Genomic DNA, 11661 nt, shown 5'->3' on the forward strand with positions numbered 1-11661 from the left:
TTGATTTTGCAGAATGGTTTTAAATTATTGTTGAGAGATGTTTTATTTGTGCCAGATTTAATTAAAAACATTATTTCTATTTCTATGCTTGATAGAGATGGTTATTCTTGTAATTTTGTGAATGGGATTTGCAGTATTTACAAGAATGAATGTTTAATTGGAAATGGACAACTTGAAAACGATCTATACAATTTAAAACTAAAAGACGTTCCAGTGAATTGTATTGACAAACCGGCAACAACAAACAAAAGGAAAATCGATAGTCAAAACCCGGCAAACCTTTGGCACGCTAGACTAGGTCATATTTCCTCAAGGAGGATGAACAAGCTAGTGGGAGAGGGCATGTTTGATATGTCTGATATTAACTCTCTACCTACTTGTGAATCCTGCCTAAAAGGGAAAATGACTAAATCTCCTTTTAAGGGGAAGCCTGAACGTAGTCAAAATCTGTTGGATTTGATCCATACAGATGTTTGTGGTCCATTTAGAGTAGGGACTCAACATGGCCACACCTACTTCATTACCTTTACTGATGATTATTCTAGGTATGGGTATTTATATTTAATGAAATATAAGTCTGAAGCATTTGAAAAGTTCAAAGAATTCAAGGCTGAAGTAGAAAACAAGCTAGGTAAAAGTATTAAAGCACTTCGATCGGATCGAGGTGGAGAATACTTGAGTACCGAGTTTTTGGACTATCTAAAAGAGAATGGGATTCTCTCTCAGTGGACTCCTCCTATGACACCACAGCTTAATGGTGTATCGGAGCGTCGTAATCGAACTTTGTTGGACATGGTTCGATCTATGATGAGCTTCACTGAGCTTCCACCTTCGTTTTGGGGCTATGCGCTTGAAACGGCGGTATTGTTGTTAAACAACGTCCACACTAAAGCAGTGGACAAAACACCATACGAGTTATGGAATGGCAAAGCTCCTAAGTATTCATACTTGAGGATTTGGGGATGTCCTGCTTACGTGAAGCGGACAGTGGGAGATAAGTTGGATAGTCGATCCAGCCTGTGTTATTTTGTGGGGTATCCGAAGAATTCAATCGGATATTATTTCTATTATCCTGCTGAAACAAAGGTGTTTGTTTCGCGGAATGCCACCTTCTTGGAGAAGGAGTTCTTATTGGATAAGAAAGGCGAGATGATGGAACTCGAAGAAGTTCGAGAAGAACCCGAAATACAAAATAACGATCCCACACCTCAGGAACCATTGCTGGACACGCCTGCACCTAGAAGATCCGAGAGGACTTCTAGACCTCCAGTTCGATATGGTCTTCTTCTTGAAGAGGGTCAAGATGAACCCGACATTGGATGTGATCCAAGAAGCTTCAAGGAAGCAATTTCTGATGCGGATTCGAATTTATGGCTTGAAGCTATGCAGTCAGAATTGGATTCGATGCATACTAACCAAGTCTGGACTTTAGTGGATCCTCCCGATGGAATTGTTCCAATAGGGTGTAAATGGATCTACAAAAGAAAGCTTGGGCCTGATGGTAAGGTATTGACCTACAAGGCGCGATTGGTGGCGAAAGGTTATACTCAAAGGCAAGGAGTTGACTATGATGAAACCTTTTCACCAGTCGCAATGTTCAAGTCCATAAGAATCCTAATTGCCATAGCTGCATGGTATGACTATGAGATATGGCAAATGGATGTGAAGACTGCTTTTCTTAATGGAGACATTAAGGAAGAAATCTATATGAAGCAGCCTGAGGGGTACACATCCATGGGAAGCGAGCATAAGGTATGCAAGCTTCAGAGATCAATTTATGGTCTAAAACAAGCATCAAGAAGTTGGAACCAGAAATTTGATGAAACAATTAAAGACTTTGGTTTCATCAAGAACCCGGAGGAACCTTGCGTGTACAAGAAAGTAGTTAAGGATGCGGTGACATTCTTAGTACTTTATGTTGATGACATCCTACTCATTGGGAATGATGTAGGGATGTTGCAGTCAACAAAGATATGGTTATCAGGTAGATTTTCGATGAAGGATTTGGGTGAGGCATCCTACATTCTTGGGATACAGATCTATAGGGATAGATCTAAGAGAATGATAGGACTCACTCAATCAACCTACATCGATACCATATTGAAACGGTTTTCAATGGATGGGTCCAAGAGAGGACATCTACCCATGTGTCATGGAGTTTCTCTATCCAAGTCTATGTGTCCCAAGACTGATGCAGAGATAGAGAATATGACACATGTACCATATGCGTCAGCTATAGGTAGTATCATGTATGGGATGATATCTACCAGACCGGATGTAGCATTTGCTCTGAGTGTCACGAGCAGATATCAGTCTAATCCTGGTCAGATGCATTGGAAAGCCGTGAAGGACATTCTTAAGTACTTGCGAAGGACTAAGAATATGTTCATGGTTTATGGAGGACGAGAACTCAAACTGGAAGGCTATACCGACTCTAGCTTCCAAAGTGATGTGGATGACTCGAAGTCAACCTCTGGATTTGTGTTCATGCTCAATGGCGGTGCTGTCTCTTGGAAGAGTTCCAAGCAGGACACCACAGCGGATTCCACCACTGAGGCTGAATACATTGCAGCATCAGCTGCTGCTAAAGAGGCCGTTTGGATGAGGAATTTCGTCCAAGAGTTGGGCGTCATTCCTGAATTTGTTGGTCCAGTCCCGGTGTACTGCGACAACACGGGTGCCGTTGCTCAAGCAAAGGAACCAAGGTCTCATCAAAGATCCAAACACGTACTGAGGAAATACCACATAATCCGGGAGATTGTGGAAAGAGGAGACATCAGTGTCGAACGAGTGGCCTCTGCAGACAATATCGCTGATCCACTTACTAAGCCTTTGCCAGGACCATTGTTTGACAAACATCGCGAAGCAATGGGTCTACGTAGTATGACTAGTTGGCTATAGGGCAAGTGGGAGATTGTAAGAGTGGGTGCCCAGTGAGCCAACTGTGTGGCTATTGGCTTTGTTGACTCTTTGTATAAACAATCTTTTGTTTAATATTATTTACACTTTTATGGCAATGACTTTATATTACTTCATATTGTTATATTGTGATATACTATTGTTGTTTTGATAAAGACCTTGAATATACTATAGTGTATGTAAGATGTGGTAGAACATGGAGATGTCTATCATGAAATACATCTTATAGTCACTGTATATTCTAAAACCGTTCCTAGTCGATTGAGCCGTCCGATAATAAGGATAAGGATCGCTCGAGTTTGAGACTAGCATTTGCGATGCGGAGTACCACGTTTCATTGGTAGGGAACATGGAGATGTTCGAAGCATGCAAATGGATATTCATAGGATGAATAGTCGAACTACCCTATCCGGACTTTCCAAGTGGTTATCACTTATCGAGTGGATAAAGTCCGCGGTTTTGGTTGTACACCATTAGTCCTTACGACTTGAAACATCATGGAGACTCTATATGCTAGTACTGTGCTTTGACTCGTTTACCGACTCTGAGGGGGTCATCAGGTGTCGAGATTGGGTACAGTTACGACACATATAGGAGTCAATGCATTGTTGTCAAGGATTCACCACATACTTGCGAGTGTGGATATCCTATGCGATCTGAGGAGATATTAGTGTGACAAATCTCTGGCCAGAGTACTTGATGTGATTTAAGAAATGGTTTCTTAGTAGCACATGCGATGTCACTAATTTGATCTTCAAGATGCATTGCATGGTTATCGAATCTTGAGCGACTCTCGATATACCAATGGTTGTTGATTCGATCGGGATATATGGATGAAGGGACCGTACTGTACGCTAACCAAAATCTACTGGTTCTTGTAGGCACTATCAGTGATACCTAGGGAATCATGGGGCGATGTTGCTAGGCGCTTTACCATGATTCGTTGGGCAAGTCGGAAAGTGTTGTTCCGAGTCACAAGGAGTTGTGAGCCCACGGCTAGCTGTATCCCTGAACCATTGAGGGTCACACAGTGTAATGGAGTTTTAATCCCCGTTGAGATAGTTAAATTTAAAGAGTTAAATTTAATGAACTAAGGAGTTGGACTTCTTAAATAAGAGTAAGGGAGTAGGATTTCCTAAAATGACATAGGGATGGACATTTTTGGAAACCACTGAATTCGGATTCAGGAAAATTTATTTTGACTTTAAAACGTGCAGAAATGGTTTCTGTGCACATTGGTGAAATCGTTTCATCAATCGGAGTCACGATGAATTTTATATTAATTTCTGAACGAGCGGGCTTTGCTTGTCGGGCCCCAGCTTATGACTAATGGGCCCTAAGGTGTTAGTGGCCTGCATTATAAATAAGTTATTTCAGTACAGAAATTACACACAACAGGTCATAATTTTTGAGACAGGATTTTCGAAACCCTTCTCTCTCAAAAACGTTTTCGGCCGTCCCCTCCCTTTGCTCTGCCCGAGAAAATTCCGGTCTGTGATTTTGAATCGCAGTAAGGAATAACGAATCAAATTCGTGTATTCTCTTCGCAGAAAACTTCTGATAGATTTTCTAGTGCAATCTATCAGAGGGATTAAACCTCTGTTCGTGGACCTGATTGAAGGCGTTCATCGGTTCCAGGGAGAGACAACAAGAGCAGAATTGTTCTGTTGGTGTCCATTAATCTCGTTGCGAGATTTGAGGTAAAATTTATTTAATTGTTATTTAAATTTTACACACACGTAATTCAATCGATGAACGGTTGATACCCATACCATGGAAACGTTCCATGAAAAATTTTTAAACTTCCGCTGCACCGGGTATCAATCGTAATTGGTCTGGGAACTCGCCAGTTTTCCAACACTCCACATGCCTCAGAATGACAAAATTTAATGACACTACTTACCTCATTGTCGGGTATGCATCGTCGAAAAATTTGATCAGGACAATACTTAAACAAATAAGGATCATCCCAATAAAATTTTTTGACCTCTTTCAAGAATTTATTTTTATCTTGTGAACTCCAATGAGAAGGCATTTTATTTGTCACAAGAAAATTTACAATATTAGCAAACCAAGGCATAGTAGTAGCATAAAATAGTTGATCATCTGGAAAATTTTCATTTATTGGTATTTCATTTTGAGATGATTTAGAAATTATTCTTGATAAATGATCGGCTACTACATTTTCTTTTCCTTTTTTATCTTTTATTACAAGATCAAATTCTTGTAACAACAAAATCCATCTTATTAATCTTGGCTTAGCATCTTGTTTATTTGATAAATATTTTATGGCAGAATGATCAGTGTAAACAATAGTAGTAGAACCAATTAAATAGGATCGAAATTTATCTAATGCAAACACTACTGAAAGTAATTCTTTTTCAGTTGTTGAATAATTGATTTGAGCACTATTTAAGGTTCTACTTGCATAATAGATCACATAAGGTTTACCTTCTTTTCTTTGTCCTAACACGGCTCCTACAGCATAATCACTTGCATCACACATTAATTCAAATGGTAAAGACCAATCAGGAGGTTGTAAAATAGGTGATGTAGTTAAAAGATTAATTATTTTTTTAAAAGCAGTTTCACATTCTTGAGTCCATTCAAATTGTGCATCTTTTGTTAAAAGATTTGAAATTGGTTTCGATATTATGCTAAAATTTTTTATAAATCTTCTATAAAATCCCGCATGACCCAAAAATGATCGAATTTCTTTGATCGTGTTTGGTGATGGTAGATTAGCAATAACATCAACCTTAGCTTTATCAACTTCAATTCCTTTTTCAGATATGACATGCCCTAACACAATTCCGGATTTAACCATGTAGTGACATTTTTCCCAATTTAAAACAAGATTTTTTCTTCACATCTTTTTAAAACTTCTTCCAAATTTTTAAGACAGTTTTCAAATGAGTTTCCAAAAACAGTTATATCATCCATAAAAACTTCCACAAATTCTTCAATCATGTCACTAAAAATACTTAGCATGCATCTTTGAAAAGTAGCCGGGGCATTACATAAACCAAATGGCATTCTTTTAAAAGCAAAAGTTCCGAACGGACAAGTGAAAGTAGTTTTTTCTTGATCTTCTAATGATATTGGTATTTGATAATACCCCGAATACCCATCAAGAAAACAATAATAAGGATTACCTGCCACTTTCTCTAAAATTTGATCTAAAAATGGTAACGGAAAGTGATCTTTTCTAGTTGCATCATTTAATTTTCTATAATCAATGCACATACGCCAACTAGATGGAATCCTAGCTTGTAATAATTCTCCCTTTTCATTTTTTATAACAGTGATGCCTGATTTTTTTGGTACTACTTGTGTTGGACTTACCCATTTACTATCCGAGATTGGATAAATAATTCCGGCATCTAATAGTTTTAAAACTTCATTTTTAACAACTTCTTTCATGTGTGGATTTAATCTTCTTTGTGGTTGTTGATATGTTTTAGCATTTTCTTCCAAATGAATTCTATGTGTGCAGATTAAAGGATTTATACCTTTTATATCTTGCAAAGTCCATCCAATTGCATTTTTGTGTTTTTTAAGTAGTGTTATTACATCTTCTTCTTGTTTTGGTAAGAGGGTAGAAGATATTACAATAGGATATGTTTGATTTTCACCAAGAAAAGCATATTTTAGTTCTATTGGCAAGGGTTTTAATTCAAGTTTTGGATGATCATTTTCTTTTACTTCTTCAAGTTCATTAATTTCTTCAAATAACTTTGATTTAAAAACATTTTTTGAATCAAAACTTTCCACTAAACAAACTTCAGATTGTTGATTTAAGTTTTCTTGGTGTATATTTTCTTCCACAATTGTTTCTATTGCATTATCATCTTCATCTTCATTAATACTTGGTTGTTTACATAAATTGAACACATTAAGTTCTAAAGTCATATTTCCAAAAGACAATTTCATTATTCCATTTCGACAATTAATTAAAGCATTTGAAGTTGCAAGAAATGGACGTCCCAATATTACTGGAATTTCGTTATGTACTTCTATTGGTTGTGTATCCAAGACAATAAAATCCACAGGATATATGAATTTATCGACTTGAACTAACACATCTTCTACGATACCTCTAGGTATTTTGATTGACCTATCGGCTAGTAAAAGAGTAACAGATGTAGGTTTTAAATCTCCCAACTTAAGCTTTTCATAAACTGAATAAGGAATTAAATTCACACTTGCTCCCAAATCTAACAAAGCTTTTTTAATTTTATTTTTTCCAATAATACATGAAATTGTTGGACAACCGGGATCTTTATATTTCAAAGTAGAATTATTTTGAATAATAGAACTTACTTGCTCCGTTAAGAATGCTTTCTTCTTTACATGCAATTGTCTTTTTACAGTACATAAATCTTTTAAAAACTTTGCATAAGAAGGCACTTGTTTAATAGCATCTAATAATGGAATATTTATTTTTACTTGTTTAAAAACTTCATAAATATCAGAATCATTTTTTTGTTTTTTATTATTTACTAATGCATGAGGAAAAGGAACATGTTTATTTATTTTATCATCAATTTTCTTATTTTTAGGACTCAAAGCATCATCTTTCTCAAAAGTATCAGGATTTGAATCCTTACTCTTTGAGTTTAATTGATCTTTGTTTTCATCACTATATGGATCATTAACTATTTTACCACTTCTAAGAGTAATAACAGATTTTACTTGATCAAATTTTTCTTGATTTTGATTTTTAGGATTAGGTTGTGGTTGAGATGGAAATTTTCCTTTTTCATGAATATTAAGTGCAGATGCAAATTTTGCAAGAGTTTCTTTCAAATCATTCATAGATTGAATGTTTTGAATATTGATAGACTCTTGCTTTTGAATGTATGCATGAATTTCATCTTCAAAATTTTTTCTTGGAGGTGGGATATAAGAAGCATAACCTTGATGATTTTGGTTATTTTGAAAAGGTTGTTGTGAAGGTTGTGCATTATTATCGTTCCTCCAACTAAAATTGGGATGATTTCTCCAACCAGGATTGTATGTTTGTGAAAAAGGATCTAATGTTGGTTTTTTAAAATTGTTAACATAATTGGCTTGTTCATGGAGACATTCTTTAAATGAAGGCAAAGTAGGACAATTTTTTGTAAGATGATCATGTGTGTCACATATATGACAAACAATTTCTTGAACACTTTTTAATTGATCACTCTTTTTTATTTCTAATGACTCGATTTTTCTTGCTAAAGATGCAAGTTTAGCTTGAATATCTGCATCATCTTTAAGATGATAAATACCACCCCCATTTGTTGAATTATTGGTTTTACTTGGTGGTTCAATTGAGCCTATATTATCCCAATTTTGAGCATTTTCTGCTAATGACTCCAAATATTCCATAGCTTCATTTGGGTTTTTATCTTCAAAAGTTCCATTACACATGAATTCTATCATTTGCCTATCTTTAGGTATTAAACCTTCATAAAAGTGAGAAATTATTCTCCATATTTCAAAACCATGATGTGGGCATGTATTAAGTAACTCTTTATATCTATCCCAACATTGATAAAATGTTTCCCCTTGTTTTTGAGAAAAAGTTGTAATTTGTCTTTTAAAAAAGAGTTTGTTCTATGGGAAGGAAAAAACTTTTTTAGAAATTGTTGTTGCATTTCTTCCCATGATCTTATTGAACTTGATCTCAAATTTTGCAACCATGTTTTAGCTTTATCTTTTAAGGAAAAAGGGAAAAGCTTTAATCGAACAGTATCCATGCTACAATTTTGATCATTATAAGTGTTGCAAACCTCCTCAAATTCTCTTAAATGCAAATATGGATTTTCAGAATCTAAGCCATGAAAATTTGGTAAAAGTTGAATGACTTGTGGCTTAAAATTGAAATTAGATGCATCAGGAGGAAAAACTAAACAAGATGGTGTACTAGTTCTTATTGGATTCATATGGTGCCTAAGTGTTCTTGGTTGTTCATGTTCTTGATGATGATGATTATTATTATTATCATCTTGATTATTAGAATTATCGTCCATGTTTAAAATATTTTCAGTTACTCGAACAAGTCTACCACTTTGTTTACGACTCCAAACAATCATACAATTAAAAACAACATACTATTTACATAATAACAAAATTAAACTTAATTTATACCTCCCCGGCAACGGCGCCAAAAACTTGCTACAACTTAAATTGTAATTCACCCAAGTGTAGGTTGTCTGCAAGTAATATACTCGTGAGTACGAGATCGATCCACAGAGAGGATGTTGTAAGTTTAATTTTAGCAATAATATATTATAGATGAAAATATTGTTATAAAACTTCAAATACACAAATTATAAAATTGTCAAGGTTTCAAAGGTTCATTGTTGGTTTAATTAAGATTGCTAAATAAAAATAAATAAAAGAAACTAAAATAAGAATAAACATAAAAGAACAATGAAATATTTAAACAAGTATATCATATAATATAGTTCCCACTATATTAATATCAGATTAACCGATATTTAATACATGGTACCCATAATATATATATAGATGAATAAATATAAACATAAAAAGAACAATTAAATATTTAAACAAGTATATCATATAATATAGTTCCCACTATATTAATATCCACCGATATTTAATACATGGTACCCATAATATATATATAAATGAATAAATATAAACATAAAAAGAACAATTAAATATTTAAACAAGTATATCATATAATATAGTTCCCACTATATTAATATCCACCGATATTTAATACATGGTACCCATAATATATATAAATGCATAAATATAAATTGACATAAAAGTAAATGTTAGATCAAATCACAATATTTTATTTAGAACAACCGGCAAAGCCACGCTATCGTCTAAATAAAATATATGACTTTATGTTAGATGCGATAAAGTAAATGTTAGTTGCGGAAAAGTAAAAGTTAGATGCGAGAAAGTAAATGTTAGTTGCGGAAAAGTAAATGTTAGTTGCGATAAAGTAAAAGTTAGATGCGATAAAGTAAATGTTAGTTCAAATCACAATATATTATTTAGAACAACCGACAGTGTCACGCTATCGTCTAAATAATATATATGACTTTATTATAAATAGATACATATATTTATAGTATATAATTATTGTAGTAATTATTGTATCATATTTGACAACAAATCAAGGTAACCACATTCAAGGTACCAAGCATTTGATGTAAATAGATAACAACAAATCATCCAAAATTATACCTACAAATAAAGATCAATTAGTAAAAATAAAAATAGAAAAGAAAAGAATATACAAAATATAGACAATCTTACTTGACCAACAATGAAACCTTTTCACCTTGACATAAAAAGATTTAGCTTTCCATGAACATGAAACTCAAGAATAAAGATAAAAGAAATTTCATACTTGAACTTGAGAAACTTGCACACTCAAACTTTTATTCTCACACACACAATATTTATTTTACAAATGAAGAATTCTCTACACTCTTGCACACTCAAACTTTTATACAACACATTTATTTATAGGCCAAATGAGAGGAAGAGTCCAAGGCTCATTAAATGTGAAATAGTAAAGTTGGTGGGTGCTTGTCTCCTTGAATGTCAATACCATGACCCAAATTTAATTGGCATGTTTGATGTCTTAGACCACCGATTCAGCCTTTCTTTTCAACATAGAACACGTAGGATATTTTGTGTAGATGTGTTTGGACAACTCATTCACCCCTTTTGGATAAAATATGAAATACTTATGATATTTTTACTCCAAGCTGGTCATAGTAAAAGTAAATCTATCTCCATTTTGATGTTTTATTATTTTGATCATCTTAATGAAGTTTTTGGAATTTCTTGTCTTCTACAAAGTTGAAGATGCCTCTTTTGTGATTCTACAGGTTTTGAGATTACTCCATTATGACCACTGTAGCTTGACTAATTTTATTTTTACCAAACCTGCGCAAACCGTAAAATACAACATTTTAGTAAAACATTTAAATATAAACACATAACACTAAAATAATACAACTTCATAATTTTAATTAAACTTAAATTTTAAAACACACTTTTTAACATATAAATAATTACAAATTTTAAGTTTCATCACTAGACTAGGTCATATTTCCTCAAGGAGGATGAACAAGCTAGTGGGAGAGGGCATGTTTGATATACCTGATATTAACTCTCTACCTACTTGTGAATCCTGCCTAAAAGGGAAAATGACTAAATCTCCTTTTAAGGGGAAACCTGAGCGTAGTCAAAATCTGTTGGATTTGATCCATACAGATGTTTGTGGTCCATTTAGAGTTGGGACTCAACATGGCCACACCTACTTCATTACCTTTACTGATGATTATTCAAGGTATGGGTATTTATATTTAATGAAATATAAGTATGAAGCATTTGAAAAGTTCAAAGAATTCAAGGTTGAAGTAGAAAATAAGCTAGGTAAAAGTATTAAAGCACTTCGATCGGATCGAGGTGGAGAATACTTAAGTACCGATTTTTTGGACTATCTAAAAGAGAATGGGATTCTCTCTCAGTGGACTCCTCCTATGACACCACAGCTTAATGGTGTATCGGAGCGTCGTAATCGAACTTTGGTGGACATGGTTCGATCCATGATGAACTTCACTGAGCTTCCACCTTCGTTTTGGGGCTATGCGCTTGAAACGGCGGTATTTTTGTTGAACAACGTCCACACTAAAGCAGTGGACAAAACACCATACGAGTTATGGAATGGCAAAGCTCCTAAGTATTCGTACTTAAGGA

At 34.4% G+C, this 11661-nt stretch overlaps 1 pseudogene; it reads left to right on the forward strand.

Annotated features, from left to right (window-relative positions):
* The first annotated feature begins 8404 nt into the window (after positions 1-8404).
* On the forward strand, positions 8405-8504 carry LOC140870176 (small nucleolar RNA R71; annotated as a pseudogene).
* The last annotated feature ends 3157 nt before the right edge of the window (positions 8505-11661 follow it).

The sequence above is a fragment of the Henckelia pumila genome, chromosome 4 (genome assembly GCF_033568475.1).
Source record: "Henckelia pumila isolate YLH828 chromosome 4, ASM3356847v2, whole genome shotgun sequence".
NCBI lineage: Eukaryota > Viridiplantae > Streptophyta > Magnoliopsida > Lamiales > Gesneriaceae > Henckelia > Henckelia pumila.